General features: G+C 37.3%; 1 pseudogene; it reads left to right on the forward strand.

The window, feature by feature from the left end:
* The first annotated feature begins 657 nt into the window (after positions 1-657).
* LOC134479511 (uncharacterized) lies at positions 658-2,344 on the forward strand (annotated as a pseudogene).
* The last annotated feature ends 14,291 nt before the right edge of the window (positions 2,345-16,635 follow it).

A 16,635-nucleotide genomic window follows, 5' to 3' on the forward strand; every position in this document is an offset into this window, starting at 1 on the left:
CAAGAAAAATAATTAAATCTTGTCCTCATTGTCCAGATTGGGGACATACATTAAAGATGGGAGTTAATCCACGAGGATTAAAACCTCACATTTTATGGCAAATGGATGTGACTCACATATCAGAGTTTGGAAAATTGAGTTATGTCCATGTCACAGTGGACACCTACTCACACATGGTGTTTGCCTCTGCCAGAACGGGAGAGGCAGTGAAAGATGTAATACAACACCTGGTGCAGAGTTTCTCTTACATGGGTATCCCGAAGAAAATAAAGACTGACAATGCACCTGCCTATGTGCCAAAAACCTTAGAGCATTTTTATCAACAGTGGAACATAGCCCATGTCACAGGAATTCCATACAACCCACAAGGGCAAGGCATTGTGGAACGTATACATTAGAATATTAAAGCACAGATTCAAAAGTTAAGGTCAACAGGTAAGTATACAACTCCCCATCAATTGCTTAGCCATTCCCTATTCGTTTTGAATCATGTAAATACAGATAACCAGGGGCTTACAGCCACCGAAAGACATTGGGCGGAGAAAGAGAGTGCTCCTAAACCCCTGGTCAGATGGAAAGACCAATTAACTGGCCTATGGAAGGGGCCAGATGTGCTAATTGCCTCTGGACGAGGCTATGCTTGTGTTTTCCCACAGGATGCCGAATCACCAATTTGGGTCCCAGACAGACTCATCAGGCCAGGCAAAGGAAACGGACATCCGTCACCCACGCCGAAAGAGGCCGAACCGCCAGATAATGCGGAACCTGGCCAAAAAGATCAAGGCGACTCGCCTAGAGCCAAAAACAAAATCACGCCAGACGCCGACGTGGACACAGCTTAAAACCCTGACAGCTCAGGCAAAGGAAGTATTGAAGGCTACACATGCCCCGGAAACGACAACCTTGCTGTTTGTGGCTATGCTTACAGTCATGAGTGCGCCCACCGCTTTAGGGGAAAGTTTTGGGCTTACTTACCAAAGCCACCCATATTACATCCTGTAGGGTGGGAGGTGTCGGATCACATCAAGGTTTTAACCAATCAAACATTAGTGATAGGGGGATCGCCTGACTTTCACCTTCTAAAGAACAGCTCGGGTTATGTAGATTTTGAGGGAAAGTCCGATTCTCTGCCAATTTGCTTCTCTTTCTCCCCTTCGGTGCCAGTGGGCTGTTTTCAAGTGGGAAAAAGGGTGTTTAACAGAGATACCCCCACCTTGGACAATATCGAACCAGATGAAAGGGCAATGGGCGGCGTATGTGGGAACTGTGAATGACCACCGTGAGCGATAAAGAAGAAAAAAGACAATATTATACCACAGTAAAGAATCTTCCGCCGCGCTACCCCCATTACAAAACAGCATTTAAAAAGGACGCCCTTTGGGAGGGAGATGAGAATGCTTTCCCGCGCTGGCTTCCATGTGCCTTCCCTGACAATGGGGTAAGATTCTCTCCCTTAGGCGCTGCTAGACTTCTCTGGGACTTCTCCATGTCCTCACCTGATAAAGATCAGAGCAATTATCTCTCCTCCAACTCAAAACCTTATGGGAACTATGTGCCTCCAGTTGGAAAACTGATCAAAAGATGGTATGATGCGGGGTGGGTAGAACCGACATGGTTCTGGGAGCCACTCCACAGAAACCTCCCTGATAGACAGAACAAACCACTGATAGAACATCCAGAACTGTTCCGACTGGTTGCTTCTAGTGAGAAACTTTTGCTGAAGAAAACAGGAGCTGCTGATTATGATGCTGTTTCAGTTTCTGCTTGTGTTACCTATCCCTATGCAATATTAGAAGGATTGCCACAATTGATTAGCATAGATAAGGTTGAATCTATTTTTAGTATTAAGTGTACATCATGCAAGCTGATTAATTGCATTGATTCCACTGTATCGGGATCTGTTATATTGATTGTCAGGATACCTCCTTATGTTTTGTTACCGGTAGACTTGGGAGATGAGCCATGGTTTGATGATTCTGCCATCCAGACTATTATGTATGCTACGGGTTTGATTAGGGCAAAAAGATTTGTAACAGCCTTAATTCTAGGTATAACCGCTTTGATAGCTATTGTTACTTCTTTTGCTGTTTCTACTACTGCTTTGGTTAAGGAAATGCAGATTGCCACTTTTGTTAATGATCTCCATAAGAATGTTACCCTTACATTATCAGAACAGAAGATTATAGATTTGAAATTAGAAACTAGATTAAATGCCCTAGAAGAGGTAGTATTAGAATTAGGACGAGATGTTACAAACATTAAGACTAGGATGGCCACACGCTGTCACGCTAATTATGATTTTATTTGTGTGACTCCTTTACCTTATAATGCTACAGAAAAATGAGAAAGGACCAAAACATATTTGCTAGACATATGCGATGATGATAACATTTCTTATAATATTCAAGAATTGACGTCCTTAATCACAAAAATGAATAAGCAACATGTAGATGCAGTGGACCTCTCTGGATTGGCAAGATCCTTTGCGAATGGAGTTAAATCATTAAATCCAATCGATTAGACACAATATTTTATTTTTATTGGAGTTGGGATTTTACTACTTGTTGTTGTACTAATGATCTTCCCAATTATATTCCGATGCTTTACAGATTCCATTGCCCAGGTTCAAGCAGATCTCAATTTGGTGCTTTTAAAAAATAAAAAAAGAGGAACTGCCGCTCCTACAGCAGAGATAACCGAGCTCCGGGGCAGACATGACGCCTGAGTGGGAGCCGGTTCCAGGGTTCGCACCACACGCGGTTAAGCCCCCTGCTTGCGTGCGGCGGACTCCAAGAAGATGTGCACCTGGACTTGCCCCCTGCTACAAACTTGGCTCTAAGCTGATGGGCATCTGGGTCATGGGAAAGATTGTTGTCAGCAGTTTTTTCTTTATTTTTTCTTTGATTCTGAGAATGATCTTGGTTTAGACAGAGACTTCCGTTAATAATAGGACAGAAGGTCCTGATCTATTTTTGATCACTAATACCACAAGCTTTCCTGCTTCCTCTTTACAGCAGAAAGAGCCTCTGATGACAGGGACTCCAAGGTTGCAGATTATGTCTTCTCTTATAGAACTAGGTACACAGACATGATGGGACATGCTTGTATGACTGTGAAACACTGTTTCTTTGTGAACTCAGTTAGTTACCAGTAGCAGGCTCTTGTAATGTGTGTACTTTTAAAGATTTATGAAAATTTGGTGAGCCGAATCTCAGTAACTTGGTGAATTCGGTTAGTTCCCAATAGGCCGCAGTAGTAATAAGTGGACTGTTTGGAATATAGAAAAATTTTCACGAATGGAATCAAAATTTCTATGCGAATTCAGTGAGTTCCCAATGGGACATGCTTGTATGAGTCTGCTTTTCAATATAGCAACATTTTAAGGAACGCAATCTAAGTATCATTGTGAATTCAGTAGGTTCCCAATAGGATTTGCATGTAATAAGCATGTTATTCAAGATAGAGCAACGTTTTAATGAAGTGAAACACTGTTTCTTTGTGAATTCCGTTAGTTCCCAGTAGCAGGCTCTTGCAATGTGTGTACTTTTAATGATTTATCAAAATTTGGTGAGCCGATTCTCAGTAAGTTGGTGAATTCATTTAGTTCCCAATAGGCCGCAGTAGTTATAAGTGGACTGTTCGGGATATAGAAAAATTTTTATGAATGCAATCAGAATTTCTAGGCGAATTCAGTAAGTTCCCAATGGGACATGCTTGCATAAGTGTGCTTTTCAATATATAGCAACATTTCAAGGAAGGGAATCTAAGTATCATCGTGAGTTCATTAGGGTCCCAATAGGATTCGCATGTAATATGCTTGTTATTCAAGATAGAGCAACGTTTTTAACGAACCTAAACACTGTTTCTCTGAGAATTCAGAAGTTCGCAGTAGCAGGCTCTTGTATTATGTGTACTTTTAAAGATTTATCAAAATTTGGTAAGCCGTATCTCAGTAACTTGGTGAATTCGGTTAGTTCCCAAGAGGCCGCACTAGAAATAAGTGGACAGTTCGGGATATACAAAAATTTTCACGAATGGAATCAAAATTTCTAGTCGAATTCAGTGAGTTCCCAATGGGACATGCTTGTATGAGTGTGCTTTTCAATATATAGCAACATTTTAAGGAACGGAATCTAATTATCATGGTGAATTCAGTAGGTGCCCCATAGGACTCGCATGTAATAAGCTTGTTTTTCAAGATAGAGCAACGTTTTAACGACCTGAAAAACTGTTTCTTTGTGAATTCAGTTAGTTCCCAGTAGCAGGCTCTTGTAATATGTGTTATTTAAAGATTTATCAAAATTTGGTGACTCGAATCTCAGTAACTTGGTGAATTCAGTTAGTTCCCAATAGACCGCAATAGTAAGTGGACTGTTCGGGATATAGAAAAATTTTCACGAATGGAATCAAAATTTCAAGTCTAATTCAGTGAGTTCCCAATGGGACATGCTTGTATGAGTGTGCCTTTCAATATATAGCAACATTTAAAGAAAGGATGTAAGTATCATTGTGAATTCACTAGGTTCCCAATAGGATTCAGATGTAATAAGCTTGTTATTCAAGGTAGAGCAACGTTTTAACGAACTGAAACACTGTTTCTGTGTGAATTCAGTTAGTTCCCAGTAGCAGGCTCTGGTAATATGTGTACTTTTAAAGATTTATCAAAATTTGGTAAGCCGAATCTGAGTAACTTTGTGAATTCGGTTAGTTTCCAATAGGCGGCAGTAGTAATAAGTGGACAGTTCGGGATATACAAAAATTTTCAAGAATTTAGTCAGAATTTCTAGGCGAATACAGTGAGTTCCCAATGGGACATGCTTGTATGAGTGTGCTTTTCAATATATAGCAACATTTTAAGGAACGGAATCTAAGTATCATGGTGAATTCAGTAGGTTCTCAATAGAATTCACAACTAATATTCTTGATATTCAAGATAGAGCAACTTTATAACGAAGTGAAACACTGTTTCTTCATGAAATCTGTTAGATACCAGTAGCAGGCTCTTTTAATATGTGTACTTTTGGAGATTTATCAACATTTGTTGAGCCGAATCTCAGTAACTTGGTGAATTCGGTTAGTTCCCAATAGGCCTCAGTAGTAATAAGTGGACTGTTCAGGATATAAAAAAAATTTTATGAATGGAATCATAATTTCTAGGCGAATTCAGTAAGTTCCCAATGGGACATGCTTGCATAAGTGTGCTTTTCAATATATAGCAACATTTCAAGGAAGGGAATCTAAGTATCATCGTGAGTTCATTAGGGTCCCAATAGGATTCGCATGTAATATGCTTGTTATTCAAGATAAAGCAACGTTTTTAACGAACCTAAACACTGTTTCTTTGAGAATTCAGAAGTTCGCAGTAGCATGCTCTTGCAATATGTGTACTTTTAAAGATTTATCAAAGTTTGGTAAGCCGTATCTCAGTAACTTGGTGAATTCGGTTAGTTTCCATTAGGCGGCAGTAGTAATAAGTGGACAGATCGGGATATAGAAAAATTTTCATGAATTTACTCAGAATTTCTAGGCGAATTCAGTGAGTTCCCAAAGGGACATGCTTGTATGAGTGTGCTTTTCAATATACAGCAACATTTTAAGGAACGGAATCTAAGTATCATGGTGAATTCAGTAGGTTCACAATAGAATTCGCAAGTAATATGCTTGTTATTCAAGATAGAGCAACTTTATAACGAAGAGAAACACTGTTTCTTTGTGAATTCCGTTAGTTCCCAGTAGCAGGCTCTTGCAATGTGTGTACTTTTAATGATTTATCAAAATTTGGTGAGCCGATTCTCAGTAAGTTGGTGAATTCATTTAGTTCCCAATAGGCCGCAGTAGTAATAAGTGGACTGTTCGGGATATAGAAAAATTTTTATGAATGGAATCAGAATTTCTAGGCGAATTCAGTAAGTTCCCAATGGGACATGCTTGCATAAGTGTGCTTTTCAATATATAGCAACATTTCAAGGAAGGGAATCTAAGTATCATCGTGAGTTCATTAGGGTCCCATTAGGATTCGCATGTAATATGCTTGTTATTCAAGATAGAGCAACGTTTTTAACGAACCTAAACACTGTTTCTTTGAGAATTCAGAAGTTCGCAGTCGCAGGCTCTTGTATTATGTGTACTTTTAAAGATTTATCAAAATTTGGTAAGCCGTATCTCAGTAACTTGGTGAATTCGGTTAGTTCCCAATAGGCCGCACTAGAAATAAGTGGACAGTTCGGGATATAGAAAAATTTTCAGGAATGGAATCAAAATTTCTAGTCGAATTCAGTGAGTTCCCAATGGGACATGCTTGTATGAGTGTGCTTTTCAATATATAGCAACATTTGAAGGAAGGGAATCTAATTATCATGGTGAATTCAGTAGGTGCCCCATAGGACTCGCATGTAATAAGCTTGTTTTTCAAGATAGAGCAACGTTTTAACGACCTGAAAAACTGTTTCTTTGTGAATTCAGTTAGTTCCCAGTAGCAGGCTCTTGTAATATGTGTTATTTAAAGATTTATCAAAATTTGGTGACTCGAATCTCAGTAACTTGGTGAATTCAGTTAGTTCCCAATAGACCGCAATAGTAAGTGGACTGTTCGGGATATAGAAAAATTTTCACGAATGGAATCAAAATTTCTATGCGAATTTAGTGAGTTCCCAATGGGACATGCTTGTATGAGTGTGCCTTTCAATATATAGCAACATTTGAATAAAGGATGTAAGTATCATTGTGAATTCACTAGGTTCCCAATAGGATTTGGATGTAATAAGCTTGTTATTCAAGGTAGAGCAACGTTTTAACGAACTAAAACACTGTTTCTGTGTGAATTCAGTTAGTTCCCAGTAGCAGGCTCTGGTAATATGTGTACTTTTAAAGATTTATCAAAATATGGTAAGCCAAATCTGAGTAACATTGTGAATTCGGTTAGTTTCCAATAGGCGGCAGTAGTAATATAGCAGTTCGGGATATAGAAAATTTTTCATGAATTTAGTCAGAATTGCTAGGCGAATTCAGTGAGTTCCCAATGGGACATGCTTGTATGAGTGTGCTTTTCAATATATAGCAACATTTTAAGGAAAGGAATCTAAGTATCATGGTGAATTCAGTAGGTTCTCAATAGAATTCGCAACTAATATGCTTGTTATTCAAGATAGAGCAACTTTATAACGAAGTGAAACACTGTTTCTTCATGAAATCTGTTAGATACCAGTAGCAGGCTCTTTTAATATGTGTACTTTTGAAGATTTATCAAAATTTGGGGAGCCGAATCTCAGTAGCTTGGTGAATTCGGTTAGTTCCCAATAGGCCGCAGTAGTAATAAGTGGACTGTTCGGGATATAGAAAAATTTTCACGAATGGAATCAAAATTTCTTTGCGAATTCAGTGAGTTCCCAATGGGACATGCTTGTATGAGTCTGCTTTTCAATATAGCAACATTTTAAGGAACGCAATCTATGTATGATTGTGAATTCAGTAGGTTCCCAATAGGATTTGCATGTAATAAGCTTGTTATTCAAGACAGAGCAATGTTTTAACGAAGTGAAACACTGTTTCTTTGTGAATTCCGTTAGTTCCCAGTAGCAGGCTATGTAATGTGTGTACTTTTAATGATTTATCAAAATTTGGTGAGCCGATACTCAGTAAGTTGGTGAATTCAATTAGTTCCCAATAGGCCTCAGTAGTAATAAGTGGACTGTTCGGGATATAGAAAAATTTTTATGAATGCAATCAGAATTTCTAGGCGAATTCAGTAAGTTCCCAATGGGACATGCTTGCATAAGTGTGCTTTTCAATATATAGCAACATTTCAAGGAAGGGAATCTAAGTATCATCCTGAGTTCATTAGGGTCCCAATAGGATTCGCATGTAATATGCTTGTTATTCAAGATAGAGCAACGTTTTTAACGAACCTAAACACTGTTTCTTTGAGAATTCAGAAGTTCGCAGTAGCAGGCTCTTGTAATATGTGTACTTTTAAAGATTTATCAAAATTTGGTAAGCCGTATCTCAGTAACTTGGTGAATTCGGTTAGTTTCCATTAGGCGGCAGTAATAATAAGTGGACAGATCGGGATATAGAAAAATTTTCATGAATTTACTCAGAATTTCTAGGCGAATTCAGTGAGTTCCCAATGGGACATGCTTGTATGAGTGTGCTTTTCAATATACAGCAACATTTTAAGGAACGGAATCTAAGTATCATGGTGAATTCAGTAGGTTCACAATAGAATTCGCAAGTAATATGCTTGTTATTCAAGATAGAGCAACTTTATAACGAAGTGAAACACTGTTTCTTTGTGAAATCTGTTAGATACCAGTAGCAGGCTCTTTTAATATGTGTACTTTTGAAGATTTATCAAAATTTAGGGAGCCGAATCTCAGTAACTTGGTGAATTCGGTTAGTTCCCAATAGGCCGCAGTAGTAATAAGTGGACTGTTCGAGATATAGAAAAATTTTCACGAATGGAATCAAAATTTCTATGCGAATTCAGTGAGTTCCCAATGGGACATGCTTGTATGAGTCTGCTTTTCAATATAGCAACATTTTAAGAAACGCAATCTAAGTATCATTGTGAATTCAGTAGGTTCCCAATAGGATTTGCATGTAATAAGCTTGTTATTCAAGATAGAGGAAGGTTTTAACGAAGTGAAACACTGTTTCTTTTTGAATTCCGTTAGTTCCCAGTAGCAGGCTATGTAATGTGTGTACTTTTAATGATTTATCAAAATTTGGTGAGCCGATTCTCAGTAAGTTGGTGAATTCAGTTAGTTCCCAATAGGCCGCAGTAGTAATAAGTGGACTGTTCGGGATATAGAAAAATTTTTATGAATGGAATCAGAATTTCTAGGCGAATTCAGTAAGTTCCCAATGGGACATGCTTGCATAAGTGTGCTTTTCAATATATAGCAACATTTCAAGGAAGGGAATCTAAGTATCATCGTGAGTTCATTAGGGTCCCAATAGGATTCGCATGTAATATGCTAGTTATTCAAGATAGAGCAACGTTTTTAACGAACCTAAACACTGCTTCTTTGAGAATTCAGAAGTTCGCAGTAGCATGCTCTTGTAATATGTGTACTTTTAAAGATTTATCAAAATTTGGTAAGCCGTATCTCAGTAACTTGGTGAATTCGGTTAGTTCCCAATTGGCCGCACTAGAAATAAGTGGACTTTTCGGGATATAGAAAAATTTTCAGGAATGGAATCAAAATTTCTAGTCGAATTCAGTGAGTTCCCAATGGGACATGCTTGTATGAGTGTGCTTTTCAATATATAGCAACATTTTAAGGAACGGAATCTAATTATCATGGTGAATTCAGTAGGTGCCCAATAGGACTCGCATGTAATAAGCTTGTTTTTCAAGATAGAGCAACGTTTTAACGACCTGAAAAACTGTTTTTTTGTGAATTCAGTTAGTTCCCAGTAGCAGGCTCTTGTAATATGTGTACTTTTAAAGATTTATCAAAATTGACAGAGCCGATTCTGAGTATCTTTGTGTATTCAGTTAGTTTCCAATAGGCCTCAGTAGTAATAAGTGAATTGTTCGGGATATAGAAAAATTTTCATGAATGAAATCAGTATTTCTATGCGAATTCAGTGAGTTCCCAATGGTACATGCTTGTATGAGTCTGCTTTTCAATATATAGCAACATTTTAAGGAACGGAATCTAAGTATCATTGTGAATTCAATAGGATCCCAATAGGATTCGCATGTAATCAGCTTGTTATTCAAGATAGAGGAAAGTTTTAACGAACTGAAACACTGTTTCGTTCTGAATTCAGTTAGTACCCAGTAGCAGGCTCTTTAATATGTGTACTTTTAAAGATTTATCAAAATTTGGTGAGCCGAATTTCAGTAACTTGGTGAATTCAGTTAGTTCCCAATAGACAGCAATAGTAAGTGGACTGTTCGGGATATAGAAAAATTTTCACGCATGGAATAAAATTTCTAGACGAATTCAGTGAGTTACCAATGGGACATGCTTGTATGAGTGTGCCTTTCAATATATAGCAACATTTAAAGTACGGATCTACGTATCATTGTGAATTCACTAGGTTCCCAATAGGATTCGGATGTAATAAGCTTGTTATTCAAGGTAGAGCAACGTTTTAACGAACTGAAACACTGTTTCTTTGTGAATTCAGTAACTTCCCAGTAGCAGGCTCTTTTAATATGTGTGCCTTTAAAGATTTATCAAAATTTGGATAGCCGAATCTGAGTAACTTTGTGAATTCGGTTAATTTCCAATAGGCGGCAGTAGTAACAAGTGGACTGTTCGATAAGAAAAATTTTCATGAATGGAGTCAGAATTACTAGGCGAATTCAGTGAGTTCCCAATGGGACATGCTTGTATGAGTGTGCTTTTCAATATATAGCAACATTTTAAGGAACGGAATCTAAGTATCATGGTGAATTCAGTAGGTGCCCAATAGGATTCGCATGTAATAAGCTTGTTATTCAAGATAGAGCAACGTTTAACGACTGAAACACTGTTTCGTGTGAATTCAGTTAGTTCCCTTAAGCAGGATCTTGTAATATGTGTACTCTTAACGATTAATCAAAATTTGCTGAGCCGAATCTCAATAACGTGGAAAAATCGGTTAGTGCCCAATAGGCCGCAGTAGTAATAAATAGACTGTTCGGGATGTAGAAAAATTTTCAGGAATTGAATCAAAATTTCTAGGCGAATTCAGTGAGTTCCCAATGGGACATGCTTGTATGAGTGTGCTTTTCAATGTATAGCAACATTTTAAGGAACAGAATCTAAGTATCATGGTGAATTCAGTAGGTTCCCAATAGGATTCGCAGGGAATGAGCTTGTTATTCATGATAGAGCTACGTTTTACCGAACTGAAACACTCCTTCATTGTGAATTCAGTTAGTTCCCAGTAGCAGGCTCTTGTAATATGTGTACTTTTCAAGATTTATAAAAATTTCCTGAGCCGAATTTGAGTTACTTGGTGAATTCGGTTAATTCCCAGTAGGCCGCAGTAGTATTAAGTGGACTGTTCGGGATATAGAAAAATTTTCACAACTGGAATCAGTATTTCTATGCGAATTCAGTGAGTTCCCAATGTTACATGCTTGTATAAGTCTGCTTTTCAATATATAGCAACATTTTAAGGAACGGAATCTAAGTATCATGGTGAATTCAGTAGGTTCCCAATAGGATTCGCATTGAATAAGCTTGTTATTTAAGATAGAGCAACGTTTTAACGAACTGAAACACTGTTTCTTTGTGAATTCAGTTACTTCCCAGGAGCAGGCTCTTGAAATATGTGTACTTTTAAAGATTTATCAAAATGTGGTCAGCCGAATCTCAGTAACTTGGTGAATTCAGTTAGTCCCCAATAGGCCTAAAAGAAATAAGTGGACTGTTCGGGATATCGAAAAGTTGTCACGAATGGAATCAAAATTTCTAGGCGATTTCAGTGAGTTCCCAAAGGGACATGCTTGTATGAGTTTGCTTTTCAATATAGAGCAACAATTTAAGGAACGGAATCTAAGTATAATGGTGAATTCAGTAGGTTCCAAATAGGAATCGCATGCAATAAGGTTGTTATTCAAGATAGAGCAACGTTTTGACAAACTGAAACACTGTTTCTTTGTGAATTCAGTTAGTTCCTAGTAGCAGGCTCTTGTAATATGTGTACTTTTAAAGATTTTTCAAAATTTGGTTAGCCGAATCTGAGTAAATTTGTGAATTCGGTTAGTTCCCAATAGGCGGCAGTAGTAATAAGTGGACTGTTCGGAATATAAAAAAATTTTCATGAATGGAATCAGAATTTCTAGGCGAATTCAGTGAGTTCCCCATGGGACATGCTTGTATGAGTGTGCCCCTAAATATAGAGCAACATTCTAAGGAACGGAATCTAAGTATCATGGTGAATTCAGTAGGTTCCCTGTAGGATTTTCATGTAATAAGCTTGTTATTCTAGATAGGGCAACGTTTGAACGAACTGAAACACTGTTTCTTTGTGGATTCAGTTAGTTCCCAGTATCCTGCTCTTGTAATATGTGTACTTTTAAAGATTAATCAAAATTCGCTGAGCAGAATCTCAATAACGTAGAAAAATCGGTTAGTGCCCAATAGTCCGCAGTAGTAATAAATAGACTGCTCGGGATATAGAAATATTTTCAAGAATGGAATCAAAATTTCTAGGCGAATTCAGTGAGCTCCCAATGGGACATGCTTGTATGAGTGCGCTTTTCAATATATAACAACATTTTAAGGAACGGAATCTAAGTATCATGGTGAATTCAGGAGGTTCCCAATAGGATTCGCATGTAATAAGCTTGTTTTTCCGATAGAGCAACGTTTTAATGAACTGAAAAACTGTTTCTTTGTGAATTCAGTTAGTTCCCAGTAGCAGGGTCTTCTAATATGTGTACTTTTAAAGATTTATCAAAATTTGGTGAGCCGAATCTCTGTAACTTGGTGAATTCAGTTAGTCCCCAATAGGCCTAAGTGGAATAAGTGGATTGTTCGGCTTATAGAAAAATTTACACGAATGGAATCAAAATTTCTTGGCGAATTCAGTGAGTTCCCCATGGGACATGCTTGTATGAGTGTGCCTCTAAATATAGAGCAACATTTTAAGGAATGGAATCTAAGTATCATGGTGAATTCAGTAGGTTCCCAGTAGGATTAGCATGTAATAAGCTTGTTATTAAAGATAGAGCAACGTTTGAACGAACAGAAACACTGTTTCTTTGTGGATTCAGTTAGTTCCCAGTAGCCTGTTCTTGTAATATGTGTACTTTTAAAGATTTATCAAAATTTGGTGAGCCTAATCTGACTAACTTTGTGAATTCAGTTAGTTCCAAATAGGCGGCAGTAGTAATTAGAGGACTGTTCGGAATATAGAAAAATATTCATGAATGGAATCAGAATTTCTAGGTGAATTCAGTGAGTTCCAATGGAACATGTTTGCATAAGTGTGATTTTCAAAATAATGCAACATTTTAAGGAACGGAATCTAAGTATCATGGTGAATTCAGTAGGTTCCCAATAGGATTCGCATTGAATAAGCTTGTTATTTAAGATAGAGCAACGTTTTAACGAACTGAAACACTGTTTCTTTGTGAATTCAGTTACTTCCCAGGAGCAGGCTCTTGAAATATGTGTACATTTAAAGATTTATCAAAATGTGGTCAGCCGAATCTCAGTAACTTGGTGAATTCAGTTAGTCCCCAATAGGCCTAAAAGGAATAAGTGGACTGTTCGGGATATCGAAAAGGTTTCACGAATGGAATCAAAATTTCTAGGCGATTTCAGTGAGTTCCCAAAGGGACATGCTTGTATGAGTTTGCTTTTCAATATAGAGCAACAATTTAAGGAACGGAATCTAAGTATAATGGTGAATTCAGTAGGTTCCAAATAGGAATCGCATGCAATAAGCTTGTTATTCAAGATAGAGCAACGTTTTAATGAAATGAAACACTGTTTCTTTGTGAATTCAGTTAGTTCCCAGTAGCAGGCTCTTGTAATATGTGTACTTTTAAAGATTTATCAAAAATTGGTGAGCCGATTCTGAGTAACATGGTGAATTCGGTTAGTTCCCAATAGGCCACAGTTGTAATAAGTGGACTGTCCGGGATATAGAAAAATTTCACGAAGGGAATCAAAATATCTAGGCGAATTCAGTGAGTTCCAAATGGGACATGCTTGTATGAGTTTGCTTTTCAATATAGAGCAACATTTTAAGGAACGGAATCTAAGTATCATGGTGAATTCAGTAGGTTCCCAATAGGATTCGCATTTAATAATCTTGATATTCAACATAGAGCAAAGTTTTAACGAACTGAAACACTGTTTCATTGTGAATTCAGTTAGTTCCCAGTAGAGGACTCTCGTAATATGTGTACTTTTAAAGATTTATCAAAATATCCGGAGCAGTTTCTGAGTAAATCGGTAAATCGTTTAGTTCCCAGTAGGCCGCAGTAGTAATAAGTGGACTGTTCGGGATATAGAAAAATTTTCACGAATGGAATCAAAATTTCTAGGCGAATTCAAGGAGTTCCCAATGGGACATGCTTGTCTGAGTTTGCTTTTCAATATAGAGCAACATTTTAAGGAACAGAATCTAAGTATCATGGTGAATTCAGTAGATTCCCAAGAGGATTCGCATGTAATAAGCTTGTTATTCAAGATAGAGCAACGTTTTAACGAACTGAAAAAGTGTTTCGTTGTGAATTCAATTAGTTCACAGTAGCCTGACCTTGTAATATGTGTACTTTTAAAGATTTATCAAAATTGGTGAGCCGAATCTGAGTAACATGGTGAATTCGGTTAGTTCCCAATAGGCCGCAGTAGTAATAATTGGACAGTTCGGGATCCAGAAAAATTTTCACGAATGGAATCAAAATTTCTAGGCGAATTCATTGATTTCCCAATGGGACATGCTTGTATGGGTTTGCTTTTCAATATAGAGCAACATTTTAAGGAACGGAATCTAAGTATCATCGTGAATTCAGTAGGTTCCCAATAGTATTCGCATGTAATAATCGTGTTATTCAAGATAGAGCAAGTTTTAACGAACTGAAACACTGTAGCTTTGTGAATTTAGTTATTCCCAGTATCAGGCTCTTATAATATGTGTACTTTTAACGATTTATCAAAATTTGGTGAGCCGAATCTGAGTGACATGGTGAATTCGGTTAGTTCCCAATAGGCCGCAGTAGTAATAAGTGGACAGTTCGGGATCCAGAAAAATTTTCACGAATGGAATCAAAATTTCTAGGCGAATACAGTGATTTCCCAATGGGACATGCTTGTATGAGTTTGCTTTTCAATATAGAGCAACATTTTAAGGAACGGAATCTAAGTATCATGGTGAATTCAGTAGGTTCCAAATAGGATTCGCATGTAATAATCGTGTTATTCAAGATAGAGCAAAGTTTTAACGAACTGAAACACTGTAGCTTTGTGAATTCAGTTATTCCCAGTAGCAGGCTCTTATAATATGTGTACTTTTAACGATTTATCAAAATTTGGTGAGCCGAATCTGAGTGACATGGTGAATTCGGTTAGTTCCCAATAGGCCGCAGTAGTAATAAGTGGACTATTCGGGATATAGAAAAATTTTCACGAATGGAATCAAAATTTCTAGGGGAATTCAGTGAGTTCCCAATGGGACATGCTTGTATGAGTTTGCTTTTCAATATAGAGAAACATTTTAAGGAACGGAATCTAATTATCATGGTGAATTCAGTAGGTTCCCAATAGGATTCGCATGTAATAAGATTGTTATTCAAGATAGAGCAAATTGAAACACTGTTTCTTTGTGAATACAGTTAGTTCCCAGTAACAGGCTATTGTAATATGTGTACTTTCAAAGATTTATCAAAATTTCTTGAGCAGAATCTGAGTAACATGGTGAATTCGGTTAGTTCCCAATAAGCCGCAGTAGTAATAAGTGGACTGTTCGCGATATAGAAAAATTTTCATGAATATAATCAAAATTTCTAGGCGAATTCCGTGATTTACCAAAGGGACATGCTTGTATGAGTTTGCTTTTCAATACAGAGCAATATTTTAAGGAACGGAATCTAAGTATCCTGGTGAAGTCAATAGGTTCCCAATAGGTATCACATGTATAAGCTTTATATTCAAGATAGAGCAACGTTTTAACGAACTGAAACACTGTTTCTTTGTGAATTCAGTTAGTTCCCAGTAGCTTGCTCTTGTAATAAATGTAGTTTTAAAGATTTATCAAAATTTGGTGAGCCGAAGCTGAGAAACATCGTGAATTCTGTTAGTTCCCAAAAGGCTGCACTAGTAATAAGTGGACTGTTCGGGAGATAGAAGAATTTTCAGGAATGGAATCAAAATTTCTAGGCGAATTCAGTGATTTCCCAATGGGACATGCTTGTATGAGTTTGCTTTTCAATATAGAGCAACATTTTCAGGAACAGAATCTAAGTATCATGGTGAATTCGGTAGGTTCCCAATAGGATTCACATTTAATAATCTTGATATTCAAGATAGAGCAACGTTTTAACGAACTGAAACACTGTTTCTTTGTGAATTCAGTTAGTTCCCAGTAGCAGACTCTCATAATATGTGTACTTTTAAGATTTATCAAAATATCCGGAGCCGTATCTGAGTAAATCGGTAAATCGTTTAGTTCCCAGTAGGCCGCAGTAGTAATAAGTGGACTGTTCGGGATATAGAAAAAATTTCACGAATGGAATCAAAATTTCTAGGCGAATTCAGTGAGTTCCCAATGGGACATGCTTGTAGGAGTGTGCTTTTCAATGTAGAGCAACATTTTAAAGAACAGAATCTAAGTATCATGGTGAATTGAGTAGATTCCCAATAGGATTCGCATGTAATAAGCTTATTATTCAAGATAGAGCAACCATTTAACGAACTGAAAAAATGTTTCATTGTGAATTCAATTAGTTCACAGTAGCCTGACCTTGTAATATGTGTACTTTTAAAGATTTATCAAAAATTGGTGAGCCGAATCTGAGTAACATGGTGAATTCGGTTAGTTCACAATAGGTCGCAGTAGTAATAAGTGGACTGTTCGGGATATAGAAAAATTTTCACGAATGGAATCAAAATTTCTAGGCGAATTCAGTGATTTCCCAATGGGACATGCTTGTTTGAGTTTGCTTTTCAATACAGAGCA

The sequence above is a fragment of the Rattus norvegicus genome, chromosome 6 (genome assembly GCF_036323735.1).
Source record: "Rattus norvegicus strain BN/NHsdMcwi chromosome 6, GRCr8, whole genome shotgun sequence".
Taxonomy (NCBI): domain Eukaryota; kingdom Metazoa; phylum Chordata; class Mammalia; order Rodentia; family Muridae; genus Rattus; species Rattus norvegicus.